The 22,541-nt window shown below is 44.6% G+C and overlaps 1 pseudogene; it reads left to right on the top strand.

The window, feature by feature from the left end:
* LOC138674769 (olfactory receptor 6F1-like) overlaps positions 1-19,094 on the top strand; it is a 51,780-nt pseudogene extending 32,686 nt beyond the window's left edge.
* The last annotated feature ends 3,447 nt before the right edge of the window (positions 19,095-22,541 follow it).

Genomic DNA, 22,541 nt, shown 5'->3' with positions numbered 1-22,541 from the left:
GAGTTTGATTTACTATTTATAGCGGGTTTTTATAGCGGTTTTTTTTTTACAGCTGTCACACACTAAAAGATGCTTTGTATTTCAAAAAATAGTTTTTGCATCACCACATTTTGAGACCTATAATTTTTCCATATTTTGGCCCACAGAGTCATGTGAGGTCTTGTTTTTTGTGTGATGAGTTGACATTTTAATTGGTACTATTTTCGGGCACATGACATTTTTTGATTGCTTTTTATTCTGATTATTGTTAGGAAGAATGAACAAAATACAGCAAGTCATTAATTTCTTTTTGGGGGGTGTTTATATTTTTCCACATATGATAAAATTTATAAAGCAGTTTTATTCTTCGGGTCAGTACGAATACATCGATACCTCTTTTGTATCATTTTTTATATTTTGGCGCTTTTATACAAGAAAAACTATTTTATATTAAAAAATAATTATTTTTGCATTGCTTTATTCTTAAGGGCTATAACTTTTTTATTTTCTTGCTCATGACACTGTATCGCAGCTCGTTTTTTGCGGGCAAGATGACGTTTTCAGCGGTATCATGTTTATGTATATCCGTCTTTTTGATCTCGTGTTATTCCACTTTTTGTTTAGCGGTATGATAACAAAGCATTGTTTTTTGCCTCGTTTTTTATTTATTTTTTTACGATATTCACTAAAGGGGTTAACTAGTGGCACAGTTTTATAGGTCGAGTCGTTACGGACGTGGCGATACTAAATATGTAGAATTTTATTGTTTTTTTATTTACATAAATAAATTTATTTATTGGATCAATATTCATCTAATTTTTTTCTTTATTTAGGATTTTTTAAAATATTTTTACACATGGAAATATTTTTTTTTAACTTTTTTACATTGTCCCAGGGTGGGACATCACTATATAGTGTCAGATCGCTGATCTGACAGGCAGTGCAGGAGGCTTGCCGGCACCCCGTGGCCTTCTTGGATTTGGGGCCTGCAGGGAGAAAACAGGAAGAGACCCTTGCAACAACGCGATCACATAGCGTTGTTCTGAGTGTCTCAGGGAAGCTCGCAGGGAGCCCCCTCCCTGCCTGATGCTTCCCTATGCCACTGGAATACTGCGATCATGTATGATCGCAGTGTTCCGGAGGTTAAAGTGCCAGGAGCAGTCCGTGACTCACCTGTGAACGCGGCTGATCGCATATGATGTAGTATCCCGTCCATGAAAATTAATTCCCAGTTCACATGGATGGGATAGTCCGTCTAATGGCAGAAAGGGGTTAAGCATAATATTCATTTCCAGCACCACAAGATTAGTTAAGTTCAATTGTGTTAAGGTACCGTCACACTGAACGATATCGCTAGCGATCCGTGACGTTGCAGCGTCCTGGCTAGTGATATTGTTCAGTTTGACACACAGCAGCGATCAGGATCCTGCTGTGATGTCGTTGGTCGCTGCAGAAAGTCCAGCACTTTATTTGGTCGCTGGACTCCCTGCAGATATCGCTGAATCGGTGTGTGTGACACCGATTCAGCGATGTCTTCACTGGTAACCAGGGTAAACATCGGGTTACTAAGCCCAGGGCCGCGCTTAGTAACCCGATGTTTACCCTGGTTACCAGCGTAAAAGTAAAAAAAAAAAAAACACTTCATACTTACCTTCCGCTGTCTGTCCCTCGGCGCTCTGCTTCTCTGCCCTGTGTAAGCCCAGCGGCCGGAAAGCAGAGCGGTGACGTCTGTGTGACAGCTCTCCAGCGACCAAACAGCGAAGCTGCAGCGATCCGGATCGTTGTCGGTATCGCTGCAGCGTCGCTCAGTGTGACGGTACCTTTAGGGTTGGCGGAACACACAGAGTATATATATAAGTAATAATAGGTGTGTTCGCAACCCGGTATCCACCGTGCAGGAGAGCAACCTACTGCTAGAATTGGCGGCACTATATGGCGGTATAAGCGAACTCTGTTACTTCACAGAATCGCATAGATAGGAAAATGCTGTGCCCTGTTAACTTCACAGAGGATCACAGCTACCTAACTGAGCAGAGAGCAACCAGTAGTCACGCAGTCAGAAAAGCACACAAAACTCCTCACCGGAGGTGCTGTTATTCTAGGGGCTTATTTCAGCCAAGCCCTGAATTCAAAAACACAAAACTCCTCACCAGAAGTGCCGGTATTCTAGAGGCTTATTTCAGCCAACCCTGACCTCATGCAGACATGACCACTAAAGCAGCAAAGCTCTTGACATAGGTTGATACTAGCTCATGGCCGTGCAGCCATGCAAACCTTTTATAGCTGCAGCAGCAGACAAGGACCTTCCTAGTGGTCCAATAGGAACCACAACAGGACCTAAGCATGTGACCCCCGATGTTGTGAATTCTGTTATCGAACTCCCTCCTGTGGTCATGAATGGTACTTCGGCGAGTTCTGTCCATGGACTCCCTCTGGTGGCTGTGAGTGGAGCTGCTGGTTCTGAGGTATGTGGCGCCTATGGCTCCCTCCGTTGACCCTCCTGCCCTGGTGTTGGTCAAGGGGGAGTTGGAGTATGTGGTGGAGAAGATTTTAGACTCTCGTATTTCGAGACGGAAACTCCAGTACCTGGAAGGGTTATGGTCAGGAAGATAATTCCTGGGTTGTTGCTTCTGATGTTCATGCTGCCGATCTGGTTCGTGCCTTTCATTTGGCTGGTCCTGATCGGCCTGGGGGTTCTGGTGAGGGTTCGGTGACCCCTCCTCAAGGGGGGGTACTGTTGTGAATTCTGTTATCGAACTCCCTCCTGTGGTCATGAATGGTACTTCGACGAGTTCTGTCCATGGACTCCCTCTGGTGGCTGTGAGTGGAGCTGCTGGTTCTGAGGTTCCTTCCATAGGTGACCTAGTTTATTCTTAGGCTGGCTGCTCTATTTAACTCCACTCTGATCATTACTCCTTGCCAGCTGTCAATGTTCTTGTACTGGTTCAGTTCGCTCTTGGATCTTTCTGGTGACCTGTCTACTCCAGCAGAAGCTAAGTCCCTGATTGTTATTTTCTGTTCATTGTTTTCTTGTCCAGCTTGCTATCATGATTATGCCTTGCTAGCTGGAAGCTCTGGGATGTAGAGTGGCACCTCCGCACCGTGAGTCGGTGCGGGGGTCTTTTTGCACACTCTGCGTGGTCTTTTGTAGTTTTTTGTGCTGACCGCAAAGTTACCTTTCCTATCCTCTGTCTGTTTAGTAAGTCTGGCCTCCCTTTGCTGAAACCTGTTTCATTTCTGTGTTTGTGACTTTCATCTTATCTCACAGTTAATATTTGTGGGGGGCTGCCTTTTCCTTTGGGGAATTTCTCTGAGGCAAGGTAGGCTTAATTTTCTATCTCTAGGGCTAGCTAGTTCTTATGCTGTGACGAGGCGTCTAGGTAGAGTCAGGTACGCTCCACGGCTATTTCTAGTGTGTGTGATAGGATTAGGGGTTGCGGTCAGCAGAGTTCCCACTTCCCAGAGCTTGTCCTATATCGGTTTAACCATCAGATCATTTCGGGTGCTCCTAACCACCAGGTCCATAACAGTACAGCTGGCCAAAAGTATTAATGCATCTCAATAGAGGGATAAGAGAAGTTCTGAGACCATTTTTTTTTCTTTGCAGTGTGTTTTGTCTTTATTTTCCCCTTTACCTTTGGGTGGTTCAGGACACAGGTGTAGATATGGACATTCAAGGTATGTCCTCTTGTGTGGATCATCTCACTGCAAGGGTACAAAGCATTCAAGATTTTGTAGTTCAGAATCCGATGTTAGAGCCTAGAATTCCAATTCCTGATTTGTTTTCTGGGGATAGATCTAAGTTCCTGAATTTCAAAAATAATTGTAAACTGTTTCTTGCTTTGAAACCCCACTCCTCTGGTGACCCCGTTCAACAAGTGAAAATTATTATTTCTTTCTTGCGTGGCGACCCTCAGGACTGGGCATTTTCCCTTGCGCCAGGAGATCCTGCATTGCGTGATGTAGATGTGTTTTTTCTGGTGCTTGGATTGCTTTATGATGAACCAAATTCAGTGGATCAGGCAGAGAAAATCTTGCTGGCTTTGTGTCAGGGTCAGGATGAAGTGGAGGTATATTGTCAGAAGTTTAGAAAGTGGTCTGTGCTTACTCAGTGGAATGAGTATGCCCTGGCGGCAACTTTCAGAGAGGGTCTTTGGGAGGCCCTTAAGGATGCTATGGTGGGATTTACCATGCCTGCTGGTCTGAATGAGTCTATGTCCTTGGCCATTCAGATCGATCGGCGCTTGCGTGAGCGCAAAGCTGTGCACCATTTGGCGGTACTCTCTGAGTATAGGCCTGAGCCCATGCAATGCGATAGGACTTTGACCAGAGCTGAACGGCAGGAACACAGACGTCAGAATGGGCTGTGTTTTTACTGTGGTGACTCCACTCATGCTATTTCCAATTGTCCTAAGTGCACTAAGCGGTTCGTTCGGTCTGCCACCATTGGTACTGTACAGTCTAAATTTCTTTTGTCCGTTACTCTGATTTGCTCTTTGTCATCCTATTCTGTCATGGCATTTGTGGATTCAGGCGCTGCCCTGAATTTGATGGACAGAGTTTGCCAGGCGCTGTGGTTTTTTCTTGGAGCCCTTGCAGTATCCTATTCCATTGAGAGGAATTGATGCTACGCCTTTGGCCAAGAATAAGCCTCAGTACTGGACTCAATTGACCATGTGCATGGCTCCTGCCCATCAGGAGGATATTCGCTTTTTGGTGTTGCATAATCTGCATGATGTGGTCGTTTTTGGGTTGCCATGGCTACAGGTCCACAACCCAGTATTGGATTGGAAATCAATGTCTGTGTCCAGCTGGGGTTGTCAAGGGGTACATGGTGATGTTCCATTGCTGTCAATTTCGTCTTCCACTCCTTCTGAAGTCCCTGAGTTTTTGTCGGATTACCGGGATGTATTTGATGAGCCCAAATCCAGTGCCCTACCTCCTCATAGGGATTGTGATTGTGCTATTAATTTGATTCCTGGTAGTAAGTTTCCTAAGGGTCAACTGTTCAATTTATCTGTGCCAGAACACGCCGCTATGCGGAGTTATATAAAGGAGTCTTGGAGAAAGGGCATATTCGCCTGTCGTCATCACCGTTGGAAGCAGGGTTCTTTCTTGTGGCCAAGAAGGATGGTTCTTTGAGACCTTGTGTTGATTACCGCCTTCTTAATAAGCTCACGGTCAAATTTCAGTACCCTTTGCCGCTACTGTCTGATTTGTTTGCTCGGATTAAGGGGGCTAGTTGGTTCAGCAAGATAGATCTTCGAGGGGCGTATAATCTTGTGCGTATTAAACAGGGCGATGAATGGAAAACAGCATTTAATACGCCCGAGGGCCATTTTGAGTACCTGGTGAGGCCATTCGGGCTTTCTAATGCTCCATCTGTATTTCAGTCCTTTATGCATGACATCTTCCAAAAGTACCTGGATAGATTCATGATTGTTTATTTGGATGATATTTTGGTCTTTTCGGATGATTGGGAGTCTCATGTGAAGCAGGTCAGAATGATGTTCCAGGTCCTTCGTGCGAATTCCTTGTTTGTGAAGGGGTCTAAATGTTTCTTCGGGGTTCAGAAGGTTTCATTTTTGGGTTTCATTTTTTCCCCTTCTACTATCGAGATGGACCCTGTTAAAGTTCAGGCCATTTATGATTGGACTCAGCCTACATCTGTGAAGAGCCTGCAGAAGTTCCTGGGCTTTGCTAATTTTTACCGTAGCTTCATCGCTAATTTTTCTAGTGTTGTTAAACCGTTGACTGATTTGACCAAGAAAGGTGCTGATGTGGTCAATTGGTCCTCTGCGGCCGTTGAGGCTTTTCAGGAGTTGAAGCGTCGTTTTTCTACTGCCCCTGTGTTGTGTCAGCCAGATGTTTCGCTCCCGTTTCAGGTCGAGGTTGATGCTTCTGAGATTGGAGCAGGGGCTGTTTTGTCTCAAAGAAGTTCTGATGGCTCGGTGATGAAACCATGTGCTTTCTTTTCTAGAAAGTTTTCGCCTGCTGAGCGCAATTATGATGTTGGCAATCGAGAGTTGTTGGCTATGAAGTGGGCATTCGAGGAGTGGCGACATTGGCTTGAAGGAGCCAAGCATCGCGTGGTGGTCTTGACGGATCGCAAGAATTTGACTTATATCGAGTCTGCCAAATGGTTGAATCCTAGACAGGCTCGATGGTCGCTGTTTTTCTCCCGTTTCGATTTTGTGGTTTCATACCTTCCGGGCTCTAAGAATGTGAAGGCTGATGCCCTTTCAAGGAGCTTTGTGCCTGACTCTCCGGATGTTCCTGAGCCGGCTGGTATTCTCAAAGAGGGGGTAATTTTGTCTGCCATCTCCCATGATTTGCGGCGGGTGCTGCAGAAGTTTCAGACTGACAGACCTGACCGTTGTCCAGCGGAGAAACTGTTTGTCCCTGATAGACGGACTAGTAGAGTTATCTCTGAGGTTCATTGTTCGGTGTTAGCTGGTCATCCTGGAATCTTTGGTACCAGAGATTTGGTAGCTAGATCCTTTTGGTGGCCTTCCTTGTCACGGGATGTGCGTTCTTTTGTGCAGTCCTGTGGGATTTGTGCTCGGGCTAAGCCCTGCTGTTCTCGTGCCAGTGGGTTGCTTTTGCCCTTGCCGGTCCCGAAGAGGCCCTGGACGCATATTTCCATGGATTTTATTTCAGATCTCCCTGTCTCTCAAAGGATGTCGGTCATCTGGGTGGTTTGTGATCGCTTCTCTAAGATGGTCCATTTGGTACCCTTGTCTAAATTGCCTTCCTCCTCCGATTTGGTGCCATTATTTTTCCAGCATGTGGTTCGTGTTATGGCTGGTAATTCAGAACCACAATGGACATAGAGGTCAGTGCACATACAGTGACCTGGCAATAACCCAAAAAATAAGAACGAGCTCTGAGACGTGGGAACTCTGTTGACCGCAATCCCTAATCCTCTCCAACACAACTAGAGGCAGCCGTGGATTGCGCCTAACGCTACCTATGCAACTCAGCACGGCCTGAGAAACTAGCTAGCCTGAAGATGAAAAATAAGCCTACCTTGCCTCAGAGAAATACCCCCAAGGAAAAGGCAGCCCCCACATATAATGACTGTGAGTTAAGATGAAAAGACAAACGTAGAGATGAAATAGATTTAGCAAAGTGAGGCCCAACTTCCTGAACAGAGCGAGGATAGAAAAGGCAACTTTGCGGTCAACACAAAACCCTACAAAATCCACGCAAAGGGGGCAAAAAGACCCTCCGTACCGAACTAACAGCATGGAGGTACACCCTCTGCGTCCCAGAGCTTCCAGCTAGCAGAAAACACAAATAGACAAGCTGGAATAGAAAAAACAGCAAACAAAAAGCAAAGAGGAACTTAGTTATGCAGATCAGCAGGCCACAGGAACACTCCAGGAGGAAACAGGTCCAACACTAGAACATTGACTGGAAGCAAGGATCCAAGCACCAGGTGGAGTTAAATAGGGTAGCACCTAACGACTTCACCATATCACCTGAGGAAGGAAACTCAGAAGCCGCAGTACCACTTTTCTCCACCCACGGAAGATCACAGAGAGAATCAGCCGAAGTACCACTTGTGACCACAAGAGGGAGCTCTGCCACAGAATTCACAACAGTACCCCCCCCTTGAGGAGGGGTCACCGAACCCTCACCAGAGCTCCCAGGACGACCAGGATGAGCCATATGAAAGACACGAACAAGATCGGGAGCATGGACATCAGAGGCAAAGACCCAGGAATTATCTTCCTGAGCAAAACCCTTCCACTTAACCAGATACTGGAGTTTCCGTCTAGAAACACGAGAATCCAAAATCTTCTCCACAATATACTCCAACTCCCCCTCCACCAAAACCGGGGCAGAAGGGTCAACAGATGGAACCACGGGTGCCACGTATCTCCGCAACAATGACCTATGGAATACGTTATGTATGGAAAAAGAATCTGGAAGGGTCAGATGAAAAGACACAGGATTAAGGACCTCAGAAATCCTATACGGACCAATAAAATGAGGTTTAAACTTAGGAGAGGAGACCTTCATAGGAATATGACGAGAAGATAACCAAACCAAGTCCCCAACCCGAAGTCGGGGACCCACACAGCGTCTGCGATTAGCGAAACGTTGAGCCTTCTCCTGGGACAAGGTCAAATTGGATTGTCCACTACATATCCTTCCTGGGCACCGGTGCTCAGGAAGGATATAATGGAACTAGAGAGAGTACAAAGGAGGGCAACAAAATTAATAAAGGGGATGGGAGAACTACAATACCCAGATAGATTAGCGAAATTAGGATTATTTAGTCTAGAAAAAAGACGACTGAGGGGCGATCTAATAACCATGTATAAGTATATAAGGGGACAATACAAATATCTCGCTGAGGATCTGTTTATACCAAGGAAGGTGACGGGCACAAGGGGGCATTCTTTGCGTCTGGAGGAGAGAAGGTTTTTCCACCAACATAGAAGAGGATTCTTTACTGTTAGGGCAGTGAGAATCTGGAATTGCTTGCCTGAGGAGGTGGTGATGGCGAACTCAGTCGAGGGGTTCAAGAGAGGCCTGGATGTCTTCCTGGAGCAGAACAATATTGTATCATACAATTATTAGGTTCTGTAGAAGGACGTAGATCTGGGTATTTATTATGATGGAATATAGGCTGAACTGGATGGACAAATGTCTTTTTTCGGCCTTACTAACTATGTTACTATGTTACTATGTTACATGAGTCCAAATCTGCTGCAACCTGTCCACCACAGTATCCACACCAGGACAGTCCGAAGACTCAACCTGCCCTGAAGAGAAACGAGGATGGAACCCAGAGTTGCAGAAAAACGGTGAAACCAAGGTAGCCGAGCTGGCCCGATTATTAAGGGTGAACTCAGCCAAAGGCAAAAAGGACACCCAGTCATCCTGATCAGCAGAAACAAAGCATCTCAGATATGTCTCCAAGGTCTGATTGGTTCGTTCGGTCTGGCCATTAGTCTGAGGATGGAAAGCCGAGGAAAAAGACAAGTCAATGCCCATCCTACCACAAAAGGCTCGCCAAAACCTCGAAACAAACTGGGAACCTCTGTCAGAAACAATATTCTCTGGAATGCCATGTAAACGAACCACATGCTGGAAAAACAATGGCACCAAATCAGAGGAGGAAGGCAATTTAGACAAGGGTACCAAATGGACCATCTTAGAGAAGCGATCACAGACCACCCAAATGACTGACATCTTTTGAGAGACGGGAAGATCTGAAATAAAATCCATAGAGATATGTGTCCAAGGCCTCTTCGGGACCGGCAAGGGTAAAAGCAACCCACTGGCACGAGAACAGCAGGGCTTAGCCCGAGCACAAATCCCACAGGACTGCACAAAAGTACGCACATCCCGCGACAGAGACGGCCATTAAAAGGATCTAGCCACTAACTCTCTGGTACCAAAGATTCCAGGATGACCAGCCAACACCGAACAATGAACCTCAGAGATGACTTTATTCGTCCACCTATCAGGGACAAACAGTCTCTCCGCTGGGCAACGATCAGGTTTATTAGCCTGAAATTTCTGCAGCACCCGCCGCAAATCAGGGGAGATGGCAGACACAATTACTCCCTCTTTGAGGATACCCGCCGGCTCAGATACACCCGGAGAGTCGGGCACAAAACTCCTAGACTGAGCATCCGCCTTCACATTTTTAGAGCCCGGAAGGTATGAAATAACAAAGTCAAAACGGGCAAAAAACAACGACCAACGAGCTTGTCTAGGATTCAACCGCTTGGCGGACTCGAGATAAGTCAAGTTCTTATGATCAGTCAAGACCACCACGCGATGCTTAGCTCCTTCAAGCCAATGACGCCACTCCTCGAATGCCCACTTCATGGCCAGCAACTCTCGATTGCCCACATCATAATTTCGCTCAGCAGGCGAAAACTTCCTGGAAAAGAAGGCACATGGTTTCATCACCGAGCAATCAGAACTTCTCTGCGACAAAACAGCCCCTGCTCCAATCTCAGAAGCATCAACCTCGACCTGGAACGGAAGCGAAACATCTGGCTGACACAACACAGGGGCAGAAGAAAAACGACGCTTCAACTCTTGAAAAGCTTCCACAGCAGCAGAAGACCAATTGACCACATCAGCACCTTTCTTGGTCAAATCGGTCAATGGTTTAGCAATACTAGAAAAATTGCAGATGAAGCTACGGTAAAAATTAGCAAAGCCCAGGAACTTTTGCAGACTTTTCAGAGATGTCGGCTGAGTCCAATTATGGATGGCTTGGACCTTAACAGGGTCCATCTCGATAGTAAAAGGGGAAAAAATGAACCCCAAAAATGAAACCCCCCAAAAATGAAACCTTCTGAACACCAAAGAGACACTTTGATCCCTTTACAAACAATGAATTAGCACGCAGGACCTGAAACACCGTTCTGACCTGCTTCACATGAGACTCCCAATCATCCGAGAAGATCAAAATGTCATCTAGGTACACAATCAGGAATTTATCCAGGTACTCTCGGAAGATGTCATGCATAAAGGACTGAAACACTGATGGAGCATTGGCAAGTCCGAATGGCATTACTAGATACTCAAAATGGCCCTCAGGCGTATTAAATGCAGTTTTCCACTCATCGCCTCGCTTAATATGCACAAGATTATACGCACCACGAAGATCTATCTTGGTGAACCAACTAGCCCCCTTAATCCGAGCAAACAAATCAGAAAACAATGGCAAGGGGTACTGAAATTTCACCGTGATCTTATTCAGAAGGCGGTAATCTATACAAGGTCTCAGTGAACCATCCTTCTTGGCTACAAAAAAGAACCCTGCTCCCAATGGCGACGATGACGGGCGAATATGCCCCTTCTCCAAAGACTCCTTCACATAACTCCGCATAGCGGCGTGCTCAGGCACAGATAAATTAAACAGTCGACCTTTTGGGAATTTACTACCAGGAATCAAATCGATAGCACAATCACAATCCCTATGCGGAGGTAGGGCATCAGACTTGGGCTCATCAAATACATCCCGGTAATCAGACAAAAACTCAGGAATAGTGTTGAGCATTCCGATACCGCAAGTATCGGGTATCGGCCGATACTTGCGGTATCGGAATTCCGATACTGAGATCCGATACTTTTGTGGTATCGGGTATCGGTATCGGATACATAGAGATGTGTAAAATAAAGAATTAAAATAAAAAATATTGATATATTTACCTCTCCGGCGGCCCCTGGACTCAGCGCGGGTAACCGGCAGGCTTCGTTGTTCAAAATCAGCGCTTTTAGGACCTGAGAATCACGTCCCGGCTTCTGATTGGTCGCGGGCCGCGACCAATCACAAGCCGCTACGTCTTTGAAAGTCATTAACGCGCTCATTTTTAAAAATGAGCGCGTTAATAGCTTGCGGTGACGTCGCGGCTTGTGATTGGTCGCGTGGCCGCGACCAATCACAAGCCGCTACGTCTTTGAAAGTCATTACCGCGCTCATTTTTAAAAATGAGCGCGTTATTAGCTTGCGGTGACCGCGACCGCGTGGCCGCGACCAATCACAAGCCGCTACGTCTTTGAAAGCCATTAACGCGCTCATTTTAAAAAATGAGCGCGTTAATAGCTTGCGGTGACGTCGCGGCTTGTGATTGGTCGCGTGGCCGCGACCAATCAAAAGCCGCTACGTCTTTGAAAGCCATTAACGCGCTCATTTTTAAAAATTAGCGCGTTAATAGCTTGCGGTGACGTCGCGGCTTGTGATTGGTCGCGTGGCGGTCACATGGGCGGCCCGCGACCAATCAGAAGCCGGGACGTGATTCTCAGGTCCTAAAAGCGCTGATTTTGAACAACGAAGCCTGCCGGTTACCCGCGCTGAGTTCAGGGGCCGCCGGAGAGGTAAATATATCAATATTTTTTATTTTAATTCTTTATTTTACACATCCCTATGGATCCCAGGGCCTGAAGGAGAGTTTCCTCTCCTTCAGACCCTGGGAACCATGAGAATACCTTCCGATACTTGATGTCCCATTGACTTGTATTGGTATCGGATATCGGTATCGGCGATATCCGATATTTTTCGGGTATCGGCTGATACTATCCGATACCGATACTTTCAAGTATCGGACGGTATCGCTCAACATTACTCAGGAACCTCGGAAGGGGTGGATGACGAAATAGTCAGAAATGGGACATCACCATGTACCCCCTGACAACCCCAGCTGGACACAGACATGGATTTCCAATCTAATACTGGATTATGGACTTGTAGCCATGGCAACCCCAACACGACCACATCATGCAGATTATGCAACACCAGAAAGCGAATAACCTCCTGATGTGCAGGAGCCATGCACATGGTCAGATGGGTCCAGTACTGAGGCTTATTCTTGGCCAAAGGCGTAGCATCAATTCCTCTCAATGGAATAGGACACTGCAAGGGCTCCAAGACAAACCCACAACGCCTAGCATACTCCAAGTCCATCAAATTCAAAGCAGCGCCTGAGTCCACAAATGCCATGACAGAATACGATGACAAAGAGCAGATCAAGGTAACGGACAGAAGAAATTTTGACTGTACCGTACCAATGGTGGCAGACCTAGCGAACCGCTTAGTGCGCTTAGGACAATCAGAGATAGCATGAGTGGAATCACCACAGTAGAAACACAGCCCATTCAGACATCTGTGTTCTTGCCGTTCAACTCTGGTTAAAGTCCTATCGCACTACATAGGCTCAGGTCTAAGCTCAGGTACTACCGCCAAATGGTGCACAGATTTACGCTCGCGCAAGCGTCGACCGATCTGAATGGCCAAAGACATAGACTCATTCAGACCAGCAGGCATAGGAAATCCCACCATGACATCCTTAAGGGCTTCAGAGAGACCTTTTCTGAAAATAGCTGCGAGCGCACCTTCATTCCATTGAGTGAGTACGGACCACTTTCTAAATTTCTGACAGTATACCTCTATTTCATCCTGACCCTGACACAGAGCCAGCAAATTCTTCTCTGCCTGATCCACAGAATTAGGCTCATCGTACAGCAATCCGAGCGCCAGGAAAAACGCATTGATATTACTTAATGCAGGATCTCCTGACGCAAGAGAAAATGCCCAGTCATGAGGGTCGCCACGCAAAAAAGAAATAACGATCCTAACTTGTTGACCTGGGTCACCAGAGGAACGAGGTTTCAAAGCCAGAAATAGTTTACAATTATTTTTGAAACTCAGAAATTTAGTTCTATCTCCAAAAAACAAATCAGGAATAGGAATTCTCGGTTCTAACATAGAATTCTGAACCACAAAGTCTTGAATACTTTGTACTCTTGCCGTGAGCTGATCCACACATGAAGACAGACCTTTAATGTCCATTGCTACACCTGTGACCTGAACCACCAAAATGTCTAGGGGAAAAAAAAAAAAGCAAAACACAGTGCAAAGGAAAAAAAATGGTCTCAGAACTTCTTTTTTCCTTCTATTGAGAATCATTAGTACTTTTGGCTTCCAGTACTGTTATGGCTGGTAATTCAGAACCACAATGGACATAGAGGTCAGTGCACATACAGTGACCTGGCAATAACCCAAAAAATAAGAACGGGCTCTGAGACGTGGGAACTCTGTTGACCGCAATCCCTAATCCTCTCCAACACAACTAGAGGCAGCCGTGGATTGCGCCTAACGCTACCTATGCAACTCGGCACGGCCTGAGAAACTAGCTAGCCTGAAGATGAAATATAAGCCTACCTTGCCTCAGAGAAATACCCCCAAGGAAAAGGCAGCCCCCACATATAATGACTGTGAGTTAAGATGAAAAGACAAACGTAGAGATGAAATAGATTTAGCAAAGTGAGGCCCAACTTCCTGAACAGAGCGAGGATAGAAAAGGCAACTTTGCGGTCAACACAAAACCCTACAAAATCCACGCAAAAGGGGCAAAAAGACCCTCCGTACCGAACTAACGGCACGGAGGTACACCCTCTGCGTCCCAGAGCCTCCAGCTAGCAGAAAAAACAAATAGACAAGCTGGAATAGAAAAAGCAGCAAGCAAAAAGCAAAGAGGAACTTAGCTATGCAGATCAGCAGGCCACAGGAACACTCCAGGAGGAAACAGGTCCAACACTAGAACATTGACTGGAAGCAAGGATCCAAGCACCAGGTGGAGTTAAATAGGGTAGCACCTAACGACTTCACCATATCACCTGAGGAAGGAAACTCAGAAGCCGCAGTACCACTTTTCTCCACCCACGGAAGATCACAGAGAGAATCAGCCGAAGTACCACTTGTGACCACAAGAGGGAGCTCTGCCACAGAATTCACAACAGGTTCGTTTGCATGGCATTCCGGAGAACATCGTCTCAGACAGAGGTTCCCAGTTTGTTTCGAGGTTTTGGTGGTCCTTTTGTGCTAAGATGGGCATTGATTTGTCTTTTTCTTCGGCTTACCATCCTCAGACAAATGGCCAAACCAAACGAACCAATCAGACTTTGGAAACATATCTGAGATGTTTTGTTTCTGCTGATCAGGATGATTGGGTGTCCTTCTTGCCTTTGGCTGAGTTCGCCCTTAATAATCGGGCCAGCTCGGTTACTTTGGTTTCGCCTTTTTACTGTAATTCTGGTTTCCATCCTCGTTTTTCTTCAGGGCAGGTTGAGCCTTTGGACTGTCCTGGTGTGGATTCTGTGGTGGACAGGTTGCAGCAGATTTGGACTCACATGGTGGACAATTTGACATTGTCCCAGGAGAAGGCTCAACGTTTCGCTAACCGCCGTCGCTGTGTTGGTCCCCGATTTCGTGTTGGGGATTTGGTTTGGTTGTCGTCTCGATATGTTCCTATGAAGGTTTCCTCTCCTAAGTTTAAGCCTCGTTTCATTGGCCCTTATAAGATTTCTGAAGTTCTCAATCCTGTGTCATTTCGTTTGGCCCTTCCAGCTTCTCTTGCCATCCATAATGTGTTCCATAGGTCGTTGTTGCGGAGATATGTGGCGCCTATGGTTCCCTCCGTTGACCCTCCTGCCTCGGTGTTGGTCAAGGGGGAGTTGGAGTATGTGGTGGAGAAGATTTTAGATTCTCGTATTTCGAGACGGAAACTCCAGTACCTGGTCAAGTGGAAGGGTTATGGTCAGGAAGATAATTCCTGGGTTGTTGCTTCTGATGTTCATGCTGCCGATCTGGTTCGTGCCTTTCAATTGGCTCGTCCTGATCGGCCTGGGGGTTCTGGTGAGGGTTCGGTGACCCCTCCTCAAGGGGGGGGTACTGTTGTGAATTCTGTTATCGAACTCCCTCCTGTGGTCATGAATGGTACTTCGGCGAGTTCTGTCCATGGACTCCCTCTGGTGGCTGTGAGTGGAGCTGCTGGTTCTGAGGTTCCTTCCACAGGTGACCTAGTTTATTCTTAGGCTGGCTGCTCTATTTAACTCCACTCTGATCATTACTCCTTACCAGCTGTCAATGTTCTTGTACTGGTTAGGTTCGCTCTTGGATCTTTCTGGTGACCTGTCTACTCCAGCAGAAGCTAAGTCCCTGATTGTTATTTTCTGTTCATTGTTTTCTTGTCCAGCTTGCTATCATGATTTTGCCTTGCTAGCTGGAAGCTCTGGGATGTAGAGTGGCACCTCTGCACCGTGAGTCGGTGCTGGGGTCTTTTTGCACACTCTGCGTGGTCTTTTGTAGTTTTTTGTGCTGACCGCAAAGTTACCTTTCCTATCCTCTGTCTGTTTAGTAAGTCTGGCCTCCCTTTGCTGAAACCTGTTTCATTTCTGTGTTTGTGACTTTCATCTTAACTCACAGTTAATATTTGTGGGGGGCTGCCTTTTCCTTTGGGGAATTTCTCTGAGGCAAGGTAGGCTTAATTTTCTATCTCTAGGGCTAGCTAGTTCTTAGGCTGTGACGAGGCGTCTAGGTAGAGTCAGGTACGCTCCACGGCTATTTCTAGTGTGTGTGATAGGATTAGGGGTTGCGGTCAGTAGAGTTCCCACTTCCCAGAGCTTGTCCTGTATCGGTTTAACCATCAGGTCATTTCGGATGCTCCTAACCACCAGGTCCATAACACCCCGACCTACGATGGGAGGTCATTCCGTGGGCATGCTCAGTATGGGAAATTCAGGACTTAGTCCCAGAAAGAACTGCTTGCTGCTGAACACTGCTGGCTACAAAGGTAGAGCCTGGAAGAGCAGTAGTAACCAGTTGTCCAGTATCAGCCTGAGCAAGACGCTGGGACCAACGTCTCTGCTGAGCAGGCTCCACTGTGGCTGGAGGAGAATTGGGGACCACAGCAGACATGGTTCGAGATTCCCCCTGTGCAGTGGCGGGAACTTGACACCTAACAAACCTTTTTCATCTCTGAACCAATTTGGCTCTAGGACAGTGTAATAAGTAATTTTTCCCAATGTCTGTCTTCCAATATTTTATCTATTCCTGAAGGAAAACAACAATGACTTTTTATTTCTAAGTTCTCTGGGGAATCAGCCATAAATATCTCTGTAGATTAATCTTATGGACAAATTGAGTTCTAAATGTGAATAAATACAGCTAGTCTGTTCATGATATTATCATATTTCACAATACCTTATTTTACACATATTTATGGACAGAAATAAGAATTGTCCAAGAAAACAGCAGAAAATGCTAATTTATATCTATAAGGAAAAAAGCATTCTGTAGGAGAAGAAATCACCTGGCAGAATTCATGGTAGATAACACATGACGCTGTAATGACAAAACGTGGGTACTAGAGAACTACTAGAACATATTTCTTAAAAATCGAGTTATGGTATGTGCACACGACGTCTTTAAGACCCGCTCTTTCCCATTTTTACCTGCATTTTGAGGAGGCTCATAAGATGGAAATATTCAACAGCGTTGTTATTTTTATATTTCTCTGCATTATTTTCCTTTTTTTTGCTATTTAGCTATTTTTTCTGGTGTGTTTAAGGCAGGATCCACCTAAAAAGGACATTGTGAGCTCATACTCTGAGTGGATTTTTTGAAGAATTCTGTAGCATAGGGTTCCTCACAAGAATGGGACAGTTAACAAATATATGTTCTTTGTTTTTTTTTAACTAAATTTGATCATAACCTGCCTGAGAATTTATACAATGTTTAATAATGTCTAATATTAATGTATACTATTTGAGATTATCAGGTTTTTAGTCTAAGTCTTTTTCTGGACACGATAGAAACTGTGCACCAATATGTGGGACAGATGTTTTACTGAAAGGAAAATTGACCGAAAAGAAAACTGAGAAACTCTAGTTAATCTGGAGTTTAGATTTTTCATTACTCTAGACTTATGAGGTTCAGCCCAGGATCCCTTTTGGAGAAATCTCTTTTTTTGTTAATATATCAATTCGACCTGTGAATGCAACAAGAACGCCATACAATAATTTACATTATAAGTAGTGTACAGGTATGGAGTGACACAAGCAATCCCCAATATTTAATTTAATATAATACATTGAGACTCAGACTAAGAACCAGGGAGGTAAAACCACTAGCAGTCAGCCATATCCTTCAGTTTTGATGATTCGGGCATTTTCTTTAAATACATTTCTAAATTTCAATAGTGTTCTTCTCCAGTAAACTATTGTGAGAACATGGACATCACTTACACTATATAGAAGTAGTTTATGCTCAATGACATTTCTGGATAATTTCCTGTATGGACAATAAATGTTTTTAAATGCACTTCTTATTCCTGACAATATTCAGGCTCTGTAACATCTTTGCCAGTTCCTGTCCAGATTTTTGCTTTGTCCACTGGATGGCATCACATCATAGCTGCTGGTGACACACAACAAAAGTCAGAGAGAGCCTTGGGTGGTGCTGTCAGCTATTTAAATCCCTGAATCTCGGACTTCCACTGCCACTCAATAAGTACTGCTTACTTGGTCTAGAGTTCTGTTCTTTGCTCCTTTTGTGTGTTCCTGATTTATCCAATTATTGTATTAACCACTTTTTTGTGCCCTATGTCCACAGTCCAAGGGTTCCTGTGTAAGTCCAGAATAAAGGTTAGGGCAACACTTGGGATCTATTAAATGGAGTGGCTTGCGCAAAGTCTGTCCAGGGAGCTCTAATAAGAGCTTCCACACTTCCACGAAGAGAGCAATAGTGACAGGGTCCTCTTCACTGTTCTTGTCTCTTTAATGAGAAACTTTCTTTTGTGATGTCTTTTAATATTTTACCCCTTTTTGTTTTAAATATAGGAGAACAATCTGACTGTGGTCACTCAATTTCTCCTTATGGGATTTCAGGGAAGTCAAGATTTGAGAGTGTTTCTGTTTTTTCTTTTCCTGGTGGTTTACTGTGGGACAATATGTGGAAATCTCTTGATCATCACCCTGGTGTCCACCAACAAGAACCTCCACACTCCAATGTACTTCTTCATCTCACAACTGTCCATCAGTGACCTCTTGTTGACCACAGATATTGTCCCCAACATTCTCTACATTTTACTGAATAATGGAGGGACAATTACGGTACTTTTTTTAGTTGTATCATTCAGTTCTATCTTTTTTGCGTATCTATAACATCTGAATGTCTTCTCCTCGCTGTGATGTCATATGACAGATATGTGGCCATCTGTAATCCACTTCGTTATGCTTCTATAATGACATCAGCTCATTGTGTGAAATTAGCCAGCTTGTGTTGGTTGGTCGGGTTTACTATTATATTGTCTGACAACATATCAATATCAATGTTGAAGTTCTGTGGGCCAAACGACATTAACCATTTTTTCTGTGATCTTGTTCCTTTGCTGGCAATTTCTTGCTCAGATACATTTATTGTTGAACTGGAGATGTATGTTCTAAGTATTCCTGTAGCTATCATTCCAAGCACAATAATCATAACATCTTATATAAAAATTGTTTCCACCATTTTAAACATTCCATCCAGTACAGGTAGACAGAAAGCCTTCTCCACCTGTAGCTCCCACCTCACTGTGGTCTCCATATTCTACTGGACTCTATTCAGTGTTTACGTTTTTCCAACAAAAGAGCAATCATCGACCATCGGTAAAATCTTATCCCTGTTATATACTGTGTTTACTCCTTTTATCAATCCCATTATATACAGTCTGAGAAACAAAGGTATAATGAAAGCCATACAGGAAACAAGATGGAAGCACATCTTTAACAATATTCCATGGCTCGAAAGATTTTGACAGTCTACCCTAACTTTTAAACTCCATGATTTTTGGATGTATATTCTTCCTCTAGTGTTAGCTTACTGTTACTCTTTATTATGTTAACGGGTCGGTTTTGACCCGTGTCTTAAATCACCCCTAGGATACCCTAAAAACAGTTATTTATGATCCAATTTGTTTCTTACCTCTTAGTTAACTTGTTAGGGATTCTCATCCATTGAAGGATTGATTTTAATATTTTTGTCGTGGCCCCCTGGGCCTTTCATTTGAGAGCATACCCTTCATTTTCAATATAAAAATATTGTCAAATGAACCTCAAGAGAATAATATAAACTTAAAAAAGTTTGTCATATTACCTGACTATTACTGAAGGGTTTTAGAACACATTTCTTAAGTATAAAAAAATATACATATATATATTTTATATTATTAACTCTAGTAACATCTATGGTGTTACGGGTCAATTTGACCCATATCTAACTACTTTATGAAAAAGGCAAAAAACAGATATTTTTTTTTATAGAACTTTAATACAAATAAAAGATGAAAATTATATTAACATTAATAGCAATAATAATAAAAAGTAGCTTTTCTAGGTCAAATAAACAAACAACAATCAATCAAGCAAATCAAGTCAACAGAAATCAAGTACTAGTTTTTAGATGAATTAGTATTTAGATACATGTGTGGCAAAAAGTGACACTTTTTGTGTGTTCTTTGCAGAGGTATTTTTTGCAGGCGAAGCACGATGTGTTTGTCTTTCTGTCGTTATTGCTAGGGCAGAACTGACGCCTCTTTCTTTTAGAATCAGGTAGTCTCACTGGGGTTGTGGCTGTTGTGGATGATGTTGAGGCAGGCCTGGTTGAGGAGGATGCTGGTGATGATGCTCTTTGTGTTGCTGTGGGTGTGGACGAAGCATTTGTTGAACTCTGGAGTTGTTGGACCAAGGCTGCAGCGGCTGGGTCTCGGGGCACTCATTCCTTTTAGTCAATGTGCGCCTTGACAAGGGATCTTCCTAGTTCCTCAAGAAACATCCTCCGCTTGTTTTTTTTCTTTGAATTCCATCCTTGGTGAATGTGGGTCCACAACACAAATGAATTGCATGCTGACACATCAAAGATGTTGTAAAATGCAACCATTGGCCATCTCCTAGTCGTTCGCTGGCAAGTGTAGGTGGCAGTCAGCTTGTCCAGGTTGTCCACTCCTTTTGTTTTTGTTATAGTCCAGGATGATTCTGGGCTTTTTGTCACTTCCTGATGACACAGCTGCATCTTTGTGAAGTGTGGACATCAGTACTACATTCTGTAGTTTTTTGGGGCAGTATGAAACAGCAGTGGTGGTGTCTGTAAAAACAAACTTTGAGGAAAGTGGAGCCTTGTCCTTCATCTACAACAATTCAGTGGGCAGCTCAGGTTTGGTTTTTTTCAATGTGCCCGCCATGGTGATTTTCCTCCTGAGAAGTTCTTGTCCAAGGTCATAGCTGGTAAAAAAATTGTCACAAGTAATGTTGTGACCCTGCAGTCCAGTAGTCATATCGAGGACTACACGTTTTCCTTGTTTTTTTTCAGGGATGCCGCTTGCAGACTTGCCTGTGTAAATCTGTAGATTCCATGCATAGCTAGTTTTTGTATCACAGGCTGCCCAGATTTTTATGCCGTATTTGCCTGGCTTACTTGGCACGTATTGCCGGAAGGGGCATTTTCCGCGGAAAGGGAGAAAACGTTCGTCTACTGTCACCTCTGGCCCTGGATTGAACATCAGTGGAAGGAGCTGCACTCATTTCTCCCAAACATTCCTGATGGGAGCAAGTTTATCAGATTTTGTTCTGGTGTCTCTGTTGTCAAATCTGAGGACTCTTGATATAATTTGAAACTTTTGAAGTGACATTGTTGCCCAGAAAATATTCCTGCCTGTCGATGCGTCCCAGAGACTATCAGTGGCCTCATTGCTGGATTTGTACACTCCAGCAAGGAGAAGAACACCAATGTAGGCATCCAGGACATCATCATGAAGGTCATTCCACATGTTGCCGAGGACTTTTTTTCCTTCAAGGTTTGTCATAGCAATAATGACTAGGGTTGAGCGAAACGGATCGGTCATTTTCATAAGTCGCCGACTTTTGGCAAAGTCAGGTTTCATGAAACCCGACCTGATCCCAGCGTGGGATCGGCCACGCGGTCGGCGATCTTCGCGCCAAAGTCGCGTTTCATATGACGCGTTCAGCGCCATTACTCAGCCAATGAAGGTGGATGCAGAGTGTGGGCAGCGTGATGACATAGATCCTGGTCCCCACCATCTTGGAGAAGGGCATGGCAGTGATTGGCTTGCTTTCTGCGGCATCACAGGGGCTCTAAAGGGGCATGCACGCCGACCGCCATTTTACTGCTGCTGATCTGAGCATAGGGAGAGGTTGCTGCCGCTTCGTCAGAAGCAGGGATAGCATTAGGCAGGGTACATTAACCCCCAAACTGCTTGTGCTGTAGCGATTTCCACTGCCCAACACCACCTTTTCTTTGCAGGGACAGTGGAGGCTAGATTTTTCTTCATCAGCGCTGTAGCTCATTGGGCTGCCCTAGAAGGCTCCCTGATAGCTGCATTGCTGTGTGTACGCCGCTGTGCAAACCAACTGCTTTTTTCAAAGCACAAATCCTGTTGCTCCCTCCTTTCTGCACAGCTATCTTGTTTGTTTGGCCACACTTTTGTGTGCAGCAGTCCTTTTTATTGCTGCCTGCCATACTTTTCTGAGATTATTGTAGGGAGATAGTAATTGTAGTACAGTCCCTTTTATATATATATATATATATATATCTTCAAGCCACTTTCTGCCCCTGAAACTGTGTAGTGTAAAACAGTGGGCCTGTATTTTTCTGCACTGTCCCACACCTAAAAAGGGAGATTTATATTGCCAATCAGTGCATCTGTGCCAGTCCTGACTGCGGTATCTCTGTCAGTCATTTTCTGCCACAGAAACTATACTGTAATACAGTGGGCCTGATTTATTCACTAGTCTCCCATATAAAAAAGGGGAGATTAATATTGGCAAATCTGTGCATCTGTGCCAGTCCTGTCTGTGGTATCTGTCAGTCATTTTCTGCCACAGAAACTATACTGTAATACAGTGGGCCTGATTTATTCACTAGTCTCCCATATAAAAAAGGGAGACTTTTATTACCAGTGTGTGCATCTGCGTCAGTCCTGTTAGTGGCATATCTGTCAGCCACTGTCTGCCACTGAAGCTGGGTACTGTAATACAGTGGGCCTGATTTTCCCTGCAGTCTCACACACCTATAAAGGGAGATTTAAATTCACAACAAGTTTGCGTTCACCTTCTAACTGATTTTACAGTACCATATAACGTTTGTTAGTTTGGTTACATTTTTCCAAGAATCTGGAAGTCTGGTGGAAGAGGTCGTGGCCGTGGGCGGTCATTGCCAGCTGGTAATGATGGTAGTGATGGTGGAGCAT

Source organism: Ranitomeya imitator, chromosome 4 (genome assembly GCF_032444005.1).
Source record: "Ranitomeya imitator isolate aRanImi1 chromosome 4, aRanImi1.pri, whole genome shotgun sequence".
Lineage (NCBI taxonomy): Eukaryota > Metazoa > Chordata > Amphibia > Anura > Dendrobatidae > Ranitomeya > Ranitomeya imitator.
This window is presented reverse-complemented; position numbering and strand designations above follow the sequence as displayed.